Source organism: Cryptomeria japonica, chromosome 11 (assembly GCF_030272615.1).
Source record: "Cryptomeria japonica chromosome 11, Sugi_1.0, whole genome shotgun sequence".
Lineage (NCBI taxonomy): Eukaryota > Viridiplantae > Streptophyta > Pinopsida > Cupressales > Cupressaceae > Cryptomeria > Cryptomeria japonica.
The window spans coordinates 732,177,308-732,196,726 of record NC_081415.1 but is presented as its reverse complement, the minus strand read 5'-3'; positions in this window follow the sequence as shown (position 1 = coordinate 732,196,726).

The window sequence follows — 19,419 nt, the reverse complement described above, 5'->3', positions numbered from 1 at the left end:
TTCTTTTTGACTTAAAATTGTAGAACTTTTGCCCCCAGTTATTTTGATATTAGGCGAGATCAACTCTTGTTCTTTTTGCTTCATAGGATTTTTATCCTTGACTTTAATTTTTGGAGAGTCCAATAGCTTTTGATTTTGATTTGGACTAAAGGACTTTTCTTTATTTTTGACTTTTAGATTTTTCTTTTCAAAGCTTGATTTTTGATCCCCAATGAGTGAGGGCTTTTGTGATTCTTGTTGATCCAAGTCTGGGAGAGGAGTGGAAATGGAATGAGTGGATGATATGGTAAAGCTATGTGAGTTCTCAAGAGGGCTGGCGATATTCTTAATAGATTCTTTGTTGGAACCACTCTTAGGACTATTGATATCAAGACATGCTTGCACCACTAGAGGAGATTTGCATTCAGACTTAGTAGCCACAACACTAGGTGGTTCACATCCAATTCCTTGGCATTGCAATTTTTTTGTAGTTTTTTCTTGTCGACTAAATACCTTAGGAGATAGTGGGAGTTGATCAACATGAAAGATATACTCACCACATCCCATGTCTTTAATCTTGAATTTTTCTTTTAGCTCTGTTTGTTTTGACATAGAAGCTTTCAAGGATTCTAGATCCACATATGCTGAAGAAGGAACAACTTGGTGATTGACTGGGATTGTTATTTCTGATCTAGGTTGTAGATTGTTGCAATATATGAATGGATTTGGATCCGCTTTGACAGTTACTTCAACTCCATTGTGTGGAAACTTGATGCATCAATGATATGTAGATGGTATTGCGCTCATCTCATGAATCCATGGATGTCCTAGCAATATATTGTATGTGAGATCCAGGTCTAGGACTTGACAAACCACATCCTTTGTAACTGGCCCAACTCTGAGAGGCAAGGTGACTGTGCCCTTGGATGAACGTTCTTCATCATCATATGCCTTGATGGTGATTTTGTTTGTAGAATTCACAGCTTTGTCTGAATATCCCAATTGTTTAATTGTGCTCAATGTACAAATGTTTAGACCAGCTCCTCCATCTATCAGGACCCGCTTTATTCTATGTTTGTGTATGAAGGCTTCAATGTGTAAAGGTGCATTATGTGGCTGACTTATGGAGGCGTCATCGGCTTCTGTGAATGTAAGGGAGTGTGGAATGGAAAGGTATCCCACCATGGCTTGAAACTGGTCAACGTTTAGATTAGTAGGAACATAAGTGTCTCTCAAAGTTTTGTCAAGAATGGATTTATGTGCAGGGGATATGCGTAAGAGTTCAAGTATGGAGATGAGCACGAGTGTCTTCCCTAACTGTTCTACAAGGTCATACTCAGGTTTGGTTGATGAAGAAGCGGTATTTTTAGTGGAGGCACATGGCAAAGTAATTTTACCTTGACGAGTTGTAACATGACATTCAGAAGTAGGTTCGGAAGAAGATCCAACACCTCTTAGGACAATCTTGGGTCGCTGAGGAGGATTCTCAGGATTTTTGTTCTTGATGGTAATAGTAGAGATATGATTGTCCATCAAGATGTGATTGATAGTTGAATCATAGTTATAAGGTGCTCTAGTATAGTTGGCCTGATCATCTGTGACTTTAGCTTTTCCCTTGTCATGCTTTGGGAATGGTTCCTTAAACATCTCATGTTCTTGATTGGATGAGTGTCCCTCAATCTCAATATCACCTCTATCAATGAGATCTTGTACGATGTTCTTCAGTCGATGACAATTTCCTATCTTATGACCCTTGCTCTTATGAAATTCACAATACTCATCATCATTCCACCAATTTGGTTTGACCTTTGGTTCATATGGAGGAAAATCTGGAACTGTGATCACTTTGTTTGCCACAAGCTTTTTGAATACTGATTCAAGTGGTTCTCCCAACGGGGTGTACTTCCTTCGTGATCTAAAAGTTGCTTGAGTATTCACTTGATTGTTTGTAGAACTTGATCCCGAAAAGATGAATTTGGGTCTCACTGTATTGGCATCAACAACACCATCATTGACTGTGTTCTTGTTTTTATTCCAAAATCTTGGCTTGTCCTTTCCTTTAAAGTCATCTTTGTTTTCCTTGAATATCTTAATGACTCCTTGTTCAATTAGAACCTTTTTTGTTGCTAAGCCTTTTTCAATGACGTCCTTGAAGGTGGACAAACAAGCTTTTCTTAGATCATAGCCAATGTCCCTGTTAACATTTTGTGTGAACATTTCTACCATTTGTTTCTGTGGAATTTCACAAGAGCATCTGCTGGCTAGATTTCTCCATCTTTGCAAAAATGATGCAAAAGACTCTCCCTCTCTTTGCTTGGTATTGCACAAAGTAGTGATTGATATGTCTATCTCTATATTGTAGGAGAAATGTTGAATAAATGCCTCTGCTAAGTCGCCCCATGACTTAATACCAGGTGGTAGTTGAGAGAACCATTCCATAGCTTGATCGCCTAAGCTTTGTGGGAATAATCTCATCAAATATGTTTCTTCTGCTGCTACCTCAATGCAAGCTATGAAAAATTGTCTTATGTGTGCCTTGGGGTCTCCTTTTCCTCTATACTTATCAAATTTAGGCGTCACAAAGTGTGCAGGAAATGGAGGCATTGGAATGCTCTTGTCAAATGGATAAGGACATATGTCTCTCATTGTGTATGTTGGTTTTGGTGTATTTATGTCCTCCATTTTCTTTTGTAAATCTCTGATTTGTTGCTCCAAATTGCTCTTAGGTGGAGATCGACTTCTTGAAGCATACCCCATGTTTGAGGCACCCATTGGAGGAGGAGCATATTGCATATATGGATGATATTGATCATACACATGTTCATATGGAGGAGGTGTATATTGATGCGGCATATAGGGAGCACTAGGTATAGCTTCATATTGAGGAACCCCATATCTATTTTGTGCATGTATACCATATTCTACAGGCATGTCATGTTCTATTGTGTTGCCCCCAAATTTGACACGGGGTTTCCTTGTGTCCAAATTTTGAGCATGCCTTTGAATATCCAATTATTTTGGTTGATCCATAGCTTGAGCATATCTATCTGCATAAGACTTCCATAATGGTCTACGAAGGTAAGTATCATATGTTTGACCATGTGTATGTGGGACTTCCGGTTTTTGAAGCAAAGCTGATGGTGATTCAGGTACCATATGTGGTCCTCTATTTCCTCCACTATTAGGTCTCCTTTGATCCATGTTGGAGTGAGTTTGTTGCAAAGGTCGGTTTTCCATAAGTTGAGACATGTCAAAATCATGAGGTATCTTGGCTCCACTTTGTGCCATCATGTGTAAAAAGTATTGTCTATCCCTCCTCATTATTTCTTCAACCAATCTATTGAAATGGGGATTCATAATGGATTCTTCTACATCTGCTGAATGTATTGAAAAGTTGTCCACATTGTCATTGTGTGTAGCATTGTTGTTTGTAGTGTCTGCGTTTTCCACATTTGGAATGTTTCTATAAACATCCATGTCCGGCAATGTAGTGTGCTCAGGATTGAAAAATAAATCGTTGTCATACTCATAAGAACTCATGTTTGCGGACTCTTGAGCCTCTTTAGTTTCTCTCCTAGATTTTTGTAGACGGGTTTCAACCATGAACTAGGTATTAACCAAGATGTGAGAGACTAGATGAAAAATGGAAAAAGTATGGAAGACCAAGAGTTGAATGGAATGTAAATGAGTCTGAAGTGTACTTGCAATGTCCCAAGTGTAAGACCAGGTATGTATGTAGTAGAGTAGGTGTGACTTCCAAAGAGAGGATAGTTTCTCTTGATGCGGTAAGCTGACCTTGACTCTAAGTAAGACCAAAAGAGACCCAAAGGTAAGAAACCTTGATGAGGGACCAATTAGCAAAGTGTTGTTGTATGTAGTGTGTTGACAAAGTATGATGAGGACAAGCAAGTGACCTTTTGACCCAAGTTTAGACAAGTATGAATGTAAAATGAGATGTGAATCAATTATGGACTATGTGAGATCTAAGAATAGGTTGAATGCTAGATTAAACCTGAAGAAACAACCTAGGAAGCTCAAGTATTCCGAAACTGATTTCTTTTGTTTGCTGGACTGTGAAATTTTTCCAATTTGTGAAGTTGTTGGTTGTGACCAAATCTGAATGTTTGACTATTTTTCGTGACAAGAGGACACAATGTTGATGAGGACTCAATGTTTGCAAGTGTTTAGACTGACAATGACTCCAAGAAAAGTGTGTTGTTTGATGTAAAGTTGTTTTGCATACACTTGAAGACACAAAAGACACAATATTTTGTTGTTTGGTCTTGAATGTTTTGAATGTTTAAAATAAGTCAAGCACAATTCTTATGGCTGGCCAAGACAATAGTTGTTGATGCCACATGGGGTTTTACCCCCGAGGCTACGCTATTTAGAGCGGATACTTAGATGCTTGACCTCACTGGCTCCACCCTCGGCACTCACTTCTCAGGTCAGCCAAGCATTAGTCCCCATGAAAACTCCCCATGGTGAACTTTGTATCTCTACTAAGAACCGTATGTGTGTGGGCCGCTACCAGAGGTCCGACCTCCTGCCCCAACAACTAGAAGGATTTGGGCTTCTAAAACAAAAAGGTGCTAGTAAGGGCATCCGCTCGTGTGGCCATATATGCAGCACTTTCAGCTCTGTAAATACAGAAGGCTCCTAGCTGGTAGGGGTTACGCCCTACAAATGATCAAATAAATTTGATCAAACAGGTTTATGGGGAGACATAGTGTCGGTATGAACTAATCAGCACACGTTATCCATAGTTTTCACCATGAATACTTTTGTTTATAGTTGTTCGGAAGAGGTGGGTTTTCCTCGCTACCACTTGGGTCGTTCTCTTCTCACTAGTAGTCCTAATGACCACACGGGAAGACAGACCCTCTAAAGATTAAACAAAAAGAGCCTATTGCTCAAGACACAAAAGACAATGATTCAATTTTAGTGCACCAATTGAAGTGTTTGCTAGTCTATGAAAACAAGGCACACAATAAAAATCCAAAAAACCTTGCCAAGGACCTACAACAAAGATTTATTAGTAGTTTGGATTGTTTCAAATGATCACCCCTTCCTGCAAGCACACAAGTTAGGTAAATTTTAGATCCAAAAGACTTTGTGAAATAGGAGCCTTCAACAATGCGTTTTGTTGACCAATTCAAAGACCTGATTCATCATAAAAAAAGACCACCTGTAAAATTTTAAGAGATTTCCAGAAAAGTAAGAAAATCCAAAAAATTTGCTAATTTGCTCCAAAAATTAATTTTTTATGAAAAATCATAAAAAATTCATATAAAATGCAAAATCGATCCAAAAAATCTAAAATTTTTATTGGAGAGTTTTTATGGTCTTCCAAACCTACACAAAAAATTTTCTACAACAAATCCAAGCATTTTGTGAGATATGAGTAAAATAATGCAAAACCCTAATTTTCAAAGATCTGATTTTTGAAGAATAATTTTGCATCAAATTTAAAATAAAAAATAATAGATCCTATGTATAATTCTGGGATATTTCCAAAAATGTAAGAAAATCTGAAAAATTTGCTAATTTTCTCTCAAAATTAATTTTTTATGAAAAATCATAAAAAATTCATATAAAATGAAAAATCGATCCAAAAAATCTGAAATTTTTACTAAATCTTTCTGATACCTTTTTTGACCTGCACAAAAAATTTTATGTCAAAATTCAAATCCGTTTGTGAGATCTGATCAAAATAAAGAAAAACCCTAATTTTTAAAGATCCAATTTTTAGGGAAATATTTTGCATCAAAATTAAATTCACAAAGAATAGATACTGTGTATAATTATGAGAGATTTCCAAAAATGTAAAATCCAAAAAATTCTCTCATTTGCTCTCAAAATTAATTTTTTATGAAAAATAATAAAAAATTCTTATAAAATGAAAATGTGCTCCCAAAATTTTGAATTTTGGATTGAGAGCTCCTGATACTTTCTTCAACTTGCAAAAACAATTTGGTGCAAAATTTCCTAGCCGTTTGTGAGATATGATCGAATCTCTCCAAGATCTTGATTTTGTGTCCAAAACCCTAGCTACACAAGGTTATTCTCCAAATTGTTTTACAAAATAGCAATATAGGGTTAGAAAAATCTGCAAAAAACATAGATCTAAGAAAAATCCATGTCCCACCGGGCGTGCCAAAATGTATATGGTAAAAATGGATAATAATAATAACAATATTGAAAGGCTAAATGAATCCAACCACAAAACCCTAGCCTAACAATCAACAAAGATCCACCATAACATATGAAGATTACCTAAGACAATGCAAATCAAATGAAGTCACAAAGATTATACCATCACATGTCCAATAGGGTTTTGATCTCCATTCTTCCTATCTCCATTGATCTTGCTTGATATATTTGCTCTCAGATTTTATGTGCACAAGAGCTCAACAAAGAACGGAATGTGGTTGCAAGTAGGATCGTAATGTAGTCAAGTCCTCCAAATTGTCGATTAGGATGAGTGATTAGAATGATTCATTAGAGTTTGATAATGAAGGAAGCATCTCCTTATATAGAAGACACTATATGAAATGGAGGGATAAGATTGAGAGGTGTAAAAAGGAGGTTGGCTAGGATTAGAGGGTAGGTAAAGGAAATAATAAAATAATGAAAGGGGTAGGTAGTGTATGAATTAAGAGATGAATGACATGTATCATGGGTAGAAAAAGCTAATGAATTAATTAAATAAATAAAGATTTATTTAATTAATAGAAGAAGTGGGATAATTAAATAAATAAAATATTTATTTAATTTAGGAAAAGGATAATTTAAATAAATAAATGTATTTATTTAAATGAGAAATAAGGCTAGAAGAGGATAAATGAATTAATTAAATAAATAAAGATTTATTTAATTAATAGAAGAATTAGGTTTAGATAATTAAATAAATAAAATATTTATTTAATTAGACTAGACAATTTTGGGTGTCTACACCTCTTTCTTGATTTGTTTCCTTTTTTGAAGATTTATGGCAATTTGATTTATTTTTCAAATTAATTCCTCTTTTTGATGACTTAATGGCAAATTGATTTATTTAATTAAATATGCTAGGATATTTAATTAAAATAAATAAGACAATTGTTTAAAATGATTTACTTGGAATGATTTAATTAATTAAATAAATATTTAATTAATATTGATTGATTAATTTGCCATGTGACATTTGATGATTAAAGAAATTAATTGTGTGCTCAAGATTGATTTAATTGCCTTTGATTAGGACCTTGGTGGTGTTGTCAAGATTAGGGGCTCATGGTTTAGATAACCATTTTTAGGGTATTACATTTGCCCCTCTTTGAATTAATGTGCGAGCAGCACATTGGTTCAAAGAAAATTTGATGTCTAGGAGATACCAGTTTTGAACTTGATTGATCACGAACTAGATGAAAAGAGAGGTGTTTAGCTTGATTCAAAGCAACGAAGCTGAATGAAGTCTGATTCAAGAGGCATCATTCCCGAACTTGATTGAACTTAGGAATAATAGAAAATAAAGATACTGAACTTGAACTTGATTGATCAAGAAGCGGATCTTACTGATCTAGAAATTGATTGATCTAGACACAATGAGTGATGATAAAAATCGATCTTGAACTTGATTGATCAAGATACGATGAAAATAAACTATCCAGCTTGATCCAAAGTGATGAATACTGAACACCTACTTAGATTGAGTGTGATCAAAGAAACTCTTTAAACCCTTGATTGAGTTTAAACGAATAATCAGCTTGATGAAAAGCGATGAAACTGATTAATGTTAAGAGATTGATTCAGATAAAAGACAAATATTAGCTTGATATGAAGCGATGAAACTGATATGCCCCTAGTGATTGATTTGATTCAGATGATAGAGAAATCTCAACTTGATATAAAGCGATGAAGTTGAGATGCCCCTAGCGATGAGGTCTTATTTGATTGATTTTCTTTAGTTGAAAAAGATGTTTTGCTCGACTTTCGATGAAGATTTGAAAATTTTCCTCGACATTTGAAGATGTGAGGTCATAAGGTCATGAGTGTGCCCCCTCAAGAGCGAAATTGAAAGATAGCGAGGGTACATGATGATAGGCAATTTTGAGCGATGATAATGATTTGAGCACAAATTGATTCGAAGGAATATTTGAAAAATTCGGTGTTGATTGATAAGAAATTGAGTGCAAAGTTGATTTGATTGAGATTCAACGTTGATTCATGAGAAATTGAGCACAAATTGAAGAAGAGAATGAGCAGTTGATAAAAAAGGCGCTAAGTGGTCCAAATTTTGTGAAATTTCGATGAGAGAGTTGACATCAGATTTCGATTTCGATCCCGAAAATAGACTCAGGACAGCCAATTTACAAGCTCATGATTTGATTTCATCGTACTTGTGTTAATTGATTATGAGATGTTGTTCTATATGCTTTATTCTATATGTATGCATTTCTTTTTAGTATAGATGAATGAAATGCAAATGATTATGGATGTCTATTTTTGTTTCTTTTTATGCAAATAAATGAGGAGAATGGGTAACTAGTAATGCAAATGTTTTTTTTTCTTCATGCAATAATATGAATACAAATAAGTATAAAATGAAATGTGTGGATCTATAGAAGATGCTCATGTATGCAACTAACATCTCAATACACAAGTAGTCGATCGGAGAAATGATGATGCTCCAACTCTCATTCAGAAAATAAAGAAAGCATTGTTACCATATTGAAATCACTCAAAATTTATGAGATGCAGAATGAAATGCAAGATGATATGCAAAATGAGATGCAATCCTAAACCTAGTCACTGGATTTGAAATGCTTAAGTTTTATCACTGAGCATTTTACAAACATAGCAGGCAGATTAGAGTTCCTTTATTTTCATGTGCAATATTAATTATCTTGTCCGTAATGACCCTTTTTCGTTCATATCCTTGGACAGATTTTGCAGGGACCTGAATTGCATCATAAAGGAATTCCCTCAAAATAGACAAAGAAATTATATGGACCTCCCTGTAGCATTCAAATAAGTGGAGTCGAGGTATGTGTGGTGATTTCACCTTGATGTGAAGGCTCTTATCACAGACACCTAGCTAATTTAGATGTTTCCAGATCATTGGGATCATTCCTACAAGCAGAAAACAAGAAAATATTATGCCCCCAACCCTTGCTCCGCTTAGTCTAGATAGACTTCCTTGAGTTACTCAGAGGGAATAATAAGCGAAGGTCAATGTAAAAGACAACACACAAAGAAATTTTTTATGCATAGCTCAAACTGTTTAGTGATTGTTGTTTTCCATTATGTTGTTTTGCTTGTTAACTCAGTGATAAAACTCTTCAGCAGTCAGGAGACGGGTAACTGACTCGGAGTGGATGACCAGGTTTCACTGACATAAAGTTGACTTGGTTGATACTTCTTAGGACATGTAATGTGCTCTTGTTGATTACCTAAGACTGGGACATTGATCGGTTTCAAGCCATGAGGGTTCCAATGAACTAGGATGTCACAAAAGTGACTAAAATATGTACAAGCGAAAGCAAAGATCCATGAAAGCAGGAATGCCAATGTTGCGTTGATAGATGGAGTGCTTGAGTATAAGAGGCGCTTGTTTGCCAGGTTTTCACCTGCTTGGCAGAGATTCATTTTTTTCTTACCGAGGTGCCTGTTTACCAGGTTTTCACAAGGCATTTTCTCTCTTTTTTCCTTTTTTTCTTATGTTTTTCCTTTTCGTTTTTTTTCATTTTTTTTGAATTTCTTCAAGCCATTTTCTGATTTTTAGGATTTTTTCAGGACTTTTTCTGATTTTTAGGATTTTTTCAAAACTTTTCCTAATTTTTATGATTTTTTTAGGACTTTTTCACTATATAAGTTGCTAGAGTAGAAATATTTAGGTGAAGAATTTCTTCATATGGATGGTGTTGATCGGTTCATGGAGTTGTTCTCCTTCTAATGTTGAGAGTCGATAAGCACCAAAGCTAAAAGCTGCAGTAACGATATAGGGACCCAGCCAGTTAGGTTCAAACTTCCCTTTGTTGTCTCGAAACTGTTGATTTTTAGGTTTTTCTCTTAGAACTAAGTCACCAACCTGAAATTCTCAGTGTCAAACCTTTTTGTTATATCCTCTGGACATTCTCTTTTGATACACTCTGAGATGATCAAATGCCACTTGCCAATGCTCATCCAACAATTCGAGCTCTTGCAATCTATATATTCTATAGTCTTCATCAGTAATAAGACCTTGCAAGGAAACTCTTAGAGATGGTATTTCTACTTCAATAAGTAATACTACTTCAGACCCATACACCAAAGAGAAAGGTGTAGCCCTAGTAGGTGTTCTGATACTTGTTCTATAAGCCCATAAAGCAGGATTGAGCTATAGATGCCAATCCTTCCTGGATTTTTTCACTGTTCTGTGCAAGATAGTCATTAGGTTTTTGTTAGATGCCTTTGCTTGTCCATTACCTTGAGGGTAATATACTGAGGACCACTGTTGTTTGATTTTAAATTTCTCACAGAGTTCATCTAGATCTTTGTTCTTGAATTGTCCTCCATTGTCAGTTATAATGGATGAAGGTATACCATACCTATAGATGATATAATTAAGAATAAAGAGAGCTACTTGTTTGTCGGTTGCTTTGATGAGTGGAACCACTTCTGCCCACTTAGTGAAGTACTCAGTGGCAGTGATAATAAATTTCTATCCATTAGATGATGTAGGATATATTTGGCCAATCAGATCAAACGCCCACTGTTGAAAGGGCTAATGTGTCACAAAGGGTAGGAGATCTCTTGTAGGAGCATGGATAAGGTGGCCATGTAGTTGACACTTTTCACAGGTTTTAGCAAATTTTATAGCTTCTTTCTCCATGTCTGGCTAGTAGTAGCCAGCCCTTAGTAGTTTTCATGCTAAAGTTAGACCATTCGAATGGTGTCCACAAACACCTTCATGAACCTTAGATAATGCGCATTGGGACTTCTCAGTTTCTAGACATCTAAGAAAAGTATTATCTAAACCTCACCTAAATAGGTGCTTAGAAATGATGACGTACCATGATGTATTTCGAACTAGGTTCCTTTTTTCATTTCGGGAAAGATTAGTAAGGACAACTTGGTCACGCAAGTAAGAGTAAATGTGGCTATAATGAGATGAGTCATGTCCAATAATAGAACAGACTACTTGGGACTCGGGAGAATCATAGGCAGGGTAATGTAACTCTTCCACCAGGAATTCAAAGCGAAAATTAGACTCCTGTAGCTGTGGTATAGATGCCAAAGTGGCCATTGCATCCGCTACTCTATTTGTTGTTCTGGAGATCCGCTGAAATGATATGGAGGTAAAGTATTTCTTGAGATCATCCACCATTCTCTTATAAGGCATCAATTTATCATCTCTTGTTTGATATAGGTCATTGATTTGGTTGATGATGAGTTGTGAATCTCCATAGATGTGTAATTCAATGATCTTCCACTCGATGGCCAACTTGATCCCGTTTACCAAAGCTTCATATTCTGCAATGTTGTTCGTGCAAGGGAAGAGAATCTTGTAAGCTTTTGGAATTGAATATTTCTGAGGAGTAATAAAAAGTATTCCAGCACCAGAACCATGTTGAGTGAAAGACCCATCAAAGAACATCTTCCATGATTGTTCAGGAAGGTGCATGATTGATTCATCTAGGAATTCTATATACAGAGGTTGATTGTCTTCAAGTGGAGCCTCATTAAGTTGGTCTGCAATAACCTATCCTTTGATGGCTTTACGTTCCACATATTCAATATCAAATTCTGGAAGGACCATGACCCATTTGGCCAGTCTTCCTGTAAGCATTGCTTTACTGAGAAGATATCTAAGTGGATCAGTCTTAGCTACCAGCTTAAGAGTGTGCCAACATATAGTGCCTTAATTTTTGTGATACAAAGACCAATGCTAAGCATGCTTTCTCTATTATAGTGTATTTCATTTCATATGACACCAATGTTCTGTTGATGTAATAGATAGCTCGTTCCTTTTTATTGTCATCTTGTTGTGCCAGAAGTGCCCCCAATGAAGTATTTGTAGCTGATATGTATAGGATCAATGGCTTACCTTGAATTGGTAGCATTAATATGGGTGGATTAGAAAGATATTCTTTGATTTGTTATAAATTTTTTTCACAATCTTTATCCCAGTTGTATTGAATCCCTTTCCTTAATACCTTCGTGAAGGGTTGAGCTTTGTCTACTAGCTGAGATATAAAATGCCTTATTGACTGAAGATGAACTTGTAAACTTCTCATCTAACTAATATTCTTGGGTGGAGGCATTTCCATTATAGCTTGGACCTTTTCAGGGTCAACCTCAATTCCTTATTTTGAAATTATGTAACCAAACAATTTTTCTGATGTTACTCCAAATGCACACTTTTTAGGATTTAATTGGAGCTTGAATCTTTCCATTCTATCTAGTATGAGGCCTAGCTCTTGAATATGCGTAGATCTCTTCATAGTCTTTACTAGGGAGTCATCAACATAATCTTCCATGTTTTTATGCATCATATCATGGAAGATAGTGGTTACTACTCTTTGGTAAGTTGCTCCTATGTTCTTTAGACCAAACAACATAACATTCCAGTAGAAGGTTCCCCATGCACAAGTGAAAGCTATATTTTCTTGATCTTCAAGTGCTATCTTGATTTGATTGTAACCAAAGAATCCATCCATTAATTAATACATCTCATATCCAGTAGTCATATCTACTATCATGTCAATGTTGGGCAATGGAAAATCATCTTTCGGACATGCCTTGTTGAGATCCCTAAAGTCTGTGCAAACTCTAATAGATTTGTCTGCTTTTGATACATGTACTATATTTGATATCCATTTTGTGTAGTCTATAGCTTTGATAAATCTAGCTTTAAGCAACTTCTCTAGTTCAGCCTTGACTAGCAGTGCCACATGGGGATGCATCTTACAAAGTTTTTGCTTGACTGGTTTAACTCCTGGTATAATAGAGAGGTGATGCATGATGAGATCAGGATCTAGTCCTGGCATATCTGAGTATGTCCATGCAAAGTTGATCTTCTTTTCTTAAAAAAGGTTGCTGAAATCTTTTAACTCTTATGCTAATAGTGATTGAGCTAAATGAATGATGTGTGGTGTCTCTTGACTCCCAATGTTCACTGGCTAAGTTGGCTCGATCAATATGGAAGATCTCTCTTGGAAGTGACTTGGCAGTATATCAAATATCTCACCTTGAGGTGCCTTAGAGAGGTTTTGACCTTTAGGTACATCCTTTATTTTCTCTTTTTTAGATTCTGACACCGCCACAATGTGGTTTTCACCTTCAGATCTTTTATTTTTATTTTTTTTGTTTTTGCAACTAAGATACTTGATATCTGCTTCAGTCATGTTTTCATTTTGTTCGCTCGTGGAAGAGTATATGGGTTCAACTGCATTGAGATAGTAGGCTAATTTATAGTCATGGGCAAAAGTAGGTACATTCAAGGGTTGGTTATAAAGGGTACAATCAATTAGTTCAGGATGCATTAAGGATAAGGTTGAAAAGGGCTCAAGGGAGTTCACAGTACTATCATCATGGCTTCGGACAGACCAGTCGAGTTCCAGAAACCTACCTTGTGTATGTGTCTCGAGACCAGGAAGAGTTACGACATGATTATCGAAATTCATGTTAGTATTTATTGGACCTAACCCAACTGATCTACTTCTAGCATCATCACCTACTTCAGAATGGACTACATACTATGGTGTAATAGTAACAGGATCAGCAGACAGTATCACATCATTCATGACAAAGTAGTCATAATGCGTTGTTGAATAATTGTTGTTATAAATAGAGCTCCTGTTTGAGTCATCAGAGTCATAGGATGAAGTTGTTGACTCATCTTCAAGTGGCTTAGTAAAGGTATATATAGTATCAACACCCACATCCTTGATGCTGCAAGTTCCTTTATGATTTGGTTCATTGATTACTTGTATTTGACACACTTGTGGGCATAACTTTGATGGTTCTGTTAATCCTTGTTGTCTGTTCCATTTCGCTTCTTCTGGACTAATGACTGGTTTTGTTTCTATAGCTTCTAGTTCTTCTTTTGTAGTTATGTACCCGATTTGTCTTATCTCATTAGGAGGGTTGGTAGGTGAAGGAATTGCTTGTGTCTGATCTTTCTCCAGTTGTCGTTCATAGTCTTCTTGTCTTTTTAGTCTGATTTCTTCTATTTCCTCTTGCATTCTTCAGCGTATCATCTCTTATGCATCATCTGTGACGTCACTGGATTCCTCAAGGGTTTCTGTAATAGATGTATCTGAGAGAGGGTCAGGACCCCATTCATACTCATTTGAATCAGTTTCAGAATCATCTACTTGTTTTCTGCTAGTATATATGACCAGAATGTTCAGCAGTGCAAACAAATCTTTGATCCTGTATACTTCGTCTCGCATATCCTATGGGACTTCTACTTCCTATGGTATTATAGCTGATATAACTGGAACTTGATTACCATCTGTTTCCTCTCTCTAGGTGGGCAATTCTTTTTGTTCATTGTCACACTCTTCCTGAGTTTGTTGAGTATTAATTTCTTGTGTTGTTAAAGGTACTACCTTTTTCTTCCACTTATGTTGATGGTGGGACATGTGCTTCTGATATGATTTCTTTCTTGGATAATATCCCAGTCCAACTTTATCATTGATAGACTTAGTTTGTAATTGAATGGGTTCAACAATACCTTGTTGACACTTGCCTAGAGGACCAACACTTGAATATCCCATGTGTTGAAGCATCTTGTATCTTGGACCATATTTTATTGGGGAAATCTCACAATGTCGCATTTCTTTGTTTGCACTATCTTCTTTGAAAAGTGATTTAAGGACATCATCCTCTTCTATTTCACTTGCAAGAGAAGTAGAGGACTGTATAAAGAGACCATCATAAATGACACTTGGAGTTGAAATTTGTGGCTTCATAACCTCTGATGGTTTTCCCAACTGTCTTGGTGATGGAGGAAGAGACGTTAGTGAGAGTATAGGCTCTATCTTGTAGCCATCCATGCCAGTGTTTGTGATTTTCAATTTCTTTTATAAATCTTTCAGCAAAGATTTTGAACTTTCAGCTGTGGAGGCTGCTCCATTATGAGGAAAAAAAGCATCAGCACTCTGCATTAATGCATTGTAGGTATAGCTTGTATCAGTCGTAATACTGACTTCAACTCCATTATAAGGAAATTTTAGTTATTGATGATACGTAGATGGTACTGCTTTCATTTTATGAATCCATGGCCTACCTAGTAAGATGTTGTATGAAAGATGAAGATCCAGGACTTGAAAAATGACATCTCTTTCCACAGGTCCTACTATGATTGGTAATAGTATCAGACCCTTAGAATTTCTTTCTTCTTCATCATAAGCCTTGATTTTTATCTTCTTTGTTGGATCAATAACATTTTTAGAAAATCCCAGCTGTGTCAGTAGATTGTAGTACAAATATTCAACCTAGCATCTCCATCTATCAAAACACATTTAACTCAGTGTTTATGGATCATAGCTTCAATGTATAATAGCTGGTTATGCGGGTGACTCAGTGAGTTATCATCTTCTTCAGAGAAAGTGAGATAATGAGGTGAGGTCAGGTGACCCACCATAGATTGAAACCAATCTACGTCTAAATCTTTAGGGACACTAGTGGTAAGTAAATCTTTGTCCAGGACCTCTTTATGAGCTAGAACCTTTTTGCTATCTTTGCCATATTTCCAGTATTTACTCTTTTCTTTAGAGCTAGAACCTTGTTGTGTTTCCTTCCAAAGTCAGATATCCCCTTTCTTTATGAGCACATCTTCCATCCGAATAGCATTATCTACCATTTTGTTAAATGATGGGTGTACTTGCATTTGTATACTATAATTTAGTTTTGGGACCAAGTTATTGACAAATATATCCATTTTCTCAGAGTCTGGGATAGGTCGTGGATACCTAGAGAACATCTTTCTCCAACATTGGAGGAAAGTGGGAAAAGGCTCCCTTGTTTTCTGTTTAGTATTGCAAAGATCTATCATAGTCATAGGATGTCGAATGTTGTATGAGTAGTGTTGCGAAAATAGTTGGATTAGTTCTTCAAATGTTTTTATCCCTTTGGGTAGACTTGAGAACCATTCCATGGCTTGACCCCCTAAACTCCTCGGGAAAAGGTGCATGATGTACGTTTGATCATGCATGAACTCCATACAAGTGGCACAAAACTCTCTGACATGATCTTGAGGATCTGAGGTACCATCATATTTATCAAATTTTGGGATCTTAACTCGTGAAGGAAATGGAGACATGTAAAGGTTTTTGTCAAATGGGAATGGGCATATTCTATCCAAAGAATATTGTTTTGGCATTTTATCTTTGTCTTCTATTCTTGTGACCGCAATTTGTAATGCTTGCATTTATTTGCTTATTTTTCCCCTTTGCGTCTCTTCCTCTTTAGCGATGAGGGCCTCCACATTATAACCAGTAGGGAGTTTGGCACCTTGCTTTGCTAATTCTAGGAAATAGTCTTCTTTTTCCCTAGCCATGATGACCTTCATCATTTTTCGGAACTCTTTATTATTCTGACATCTATGTACTTCGGCTTTAGAAGGTTCAAGAAGCTCAGATTCAGTTGATGAGGAATTGCTATCAGTGGCATGATTGCTGAAATCGTCATGAGTATCTCGTTTACTATCTTGTCTTTCTTGCCTTTCTCTAGACATGGTGGGAGATAGGGGCTGACCAAAGATTGGTAAATCATAAACTAGTATTGTGACGAGGATGGTTTACTTTGAAAGGGGTTTTCATTGAAGAATGCATTATCATTTGACAAAAAGGGTGTTTCTTTTGCTTTGTCTGTTTTGCTGCGAGAGCTTCTGGTTTGAACAAGCATTTGTAACCAACAGGACTGAGAGCGAGATGTGTTGCAGAAGTCAAGATCAAATTGTAGCTAGTAGTTCATTTAATGTAGTGATTGAGAGAAGTAACTAAGATCTGGTCTAGTTTCAGGAATGATCTATCCTGTGTAAGACATTATCTAAGTTAAATTAGGTTTGATAAGATGTTTGTTTGAACTAGCTTAAAGATGATCAACAAAATCATGCAACGCAATGATAGAGGTACACTATCAAGGTTATTTATGCTCAGGAGGATGATAACTAGCTTTAGGCTCGCTGTAGACTGTTTTGGATAGGTTTGACTATTCTGGACTGACAAAATTAGAGACTTGTACAATAGAATTTCTAAGACCGTACGATAGTATAACAGCTTCAAGATGACAATAGTTTTGTTTCGTATGAGTTGCTGCCTAGTACCGTACGATAAATGGGTAGGTCCCGAACAACAAAGAATTCAGTGCAGTTTTGTCTCGTACGACACAAGATTTAGCTTTAAATGACAGACTGCTAGGTTTCATATGACAGAGGATTGAGCTTAGGATAACAAATTAGCAGACTCGTATGACACAGAATATGGTGCAGGATGACAAATGATCAGGCTCATATGACTGTTAATGGGACAGGGACAAAAAATTCTGAATTTTTCAATGGCTGGGTATGACAACTGAGTATGACCAATTTTGAGATGGACTGATTTTTGACCAGTATAGACTATTTTGTGACACAGACAGAGTTTTGATCACTGAGTTTGTTGATTTGTTTTCTCCAGTTTTAGTATTCCAGTTTTAGTTTGAGGGATGAAAACACAGAAAGCATGCAGTATGAATAGTAACTTCAATCACAACATGCAAACCCTATGGAAGTTGGCTTAGAGAAGAAAACCTTTGCTTATAGACTCAGGTACACACCCAATAGCTAATTAGAATACAGTCGTTGAGTCTCACGCAATGGATTCTCAATGCCATATTAGCCGACTCCAAACGCTAATGGGGGCACGATATGGCAAGTGTCTTGGGAGAGTTACTATCTATCTTGCACAAAGATTATCAACCTTTCAGAGGTGAATCAGGTAGCTTCTAATTTTAATTGGATCTAGTAAGGGTTCCGTTTGGCACGTCAAGGTATAAACTCAATTAAGAGGTCTCCCAGCCTTGAAAACCAAGGTTTAATATACCCAAAGGTACGGAGGAGAGCTATTCCCGAGCACTGCCGTTGACTTGATTTTCATCCAATCACATTTATTTTATAGTGGGTTGGAGTACTTGGCGTTTAGTTGTTCCCACTTAGGTCGTTCCCCTCACACCGACCGTAACGGCTTTGAGAGTTTTTCAACCCCTTGGGAGGGCAGGCCTACTAAAGATGTACAAATCTCAAACAAAGAAAAAGCCTCAAGGGCCTAGATTTTTGATTGTCTTAGAAAGACAAGAGAATACTCTCTTACCTCTTGGAATTTTCCAAAAAAACACAAAAGACAGATTTGTTCATTACCTAGATAGCAAGTTAGGTGCCTAAAAAAGTAAAGAATACACGATGTTTGATTGATTTCTCTTTACGCAACCTACAAAAACAATGCATCAGTAGTCATGTTGTTTTGATTCTTTGATAGGCATATGTTTGATTGATAAATTCTTTGTCAAGCGTCCTACAAGAAACTGGTCAGGCTGTGAAAATACCAGGTAGACAAAAGACAATTCAAGGTTAGCATTAGCATAATCCAAATTTAATTTAAGAAAAACCCCGAAAAGTGAAACTTGCTTTTAATCTAATAGAGAACAAAATTGTACAACAATTCTCATAAAATAAATGATGAAAGAACTTTTATCATACGAGTCAGAAATTAGCACAGGACGATAGAGGATAAAATCAAATAACCAAAAACAGTATGTTGTATGAGTCCATCTTATGTTTTGTACGACAAATAATAGGATTTAATATTATGTCGTACAATAAATGACAGGCTTCAATATAATGTCGTACGATGCAGTGAAACTACTCGTACAAAATTTCGCAGAGATTGTATGGACGAAACCTGCAGGATAAAAAGAATGATTTTGAGGCCGAAAAAATAGTTTTCTGCCCCACGGTGGGCACCAGAAATGTGTGTGAAAAGTGGACATGTATCTGTATCTGGAATACACAACACTTCAATTAATTCATTACATGTATGGTTAGACAGATATAAGCATGAATATGAAAACCATAACAAATCGACCCATTGCCTTGTAAAAGATGCGAGTATAAGATTGCTCTCAGATTTGTATAAGCAATACCAGTGACTAGACTACACCAAGACGAAAGATTTAATCTATATGAACATGGTATTAAGCTAAATGGATGCAAGATTAATCTAACATGATTTAAGCAATAAATGAGATAAATGATCTAAAAATGTATGCAATATTCTCAATGAACCTAGAGCAAAAACAATATAATAACAATATATTCTCTAAGATTTTTTTGAATGAGAGATGAGAGCTTGAATTTATAGAAAATTCAGAAAGAAACCAAAGGCTAAGATCAAATGATGATGAGTGGTCAAGATTTTTCAAGAAGAAGCA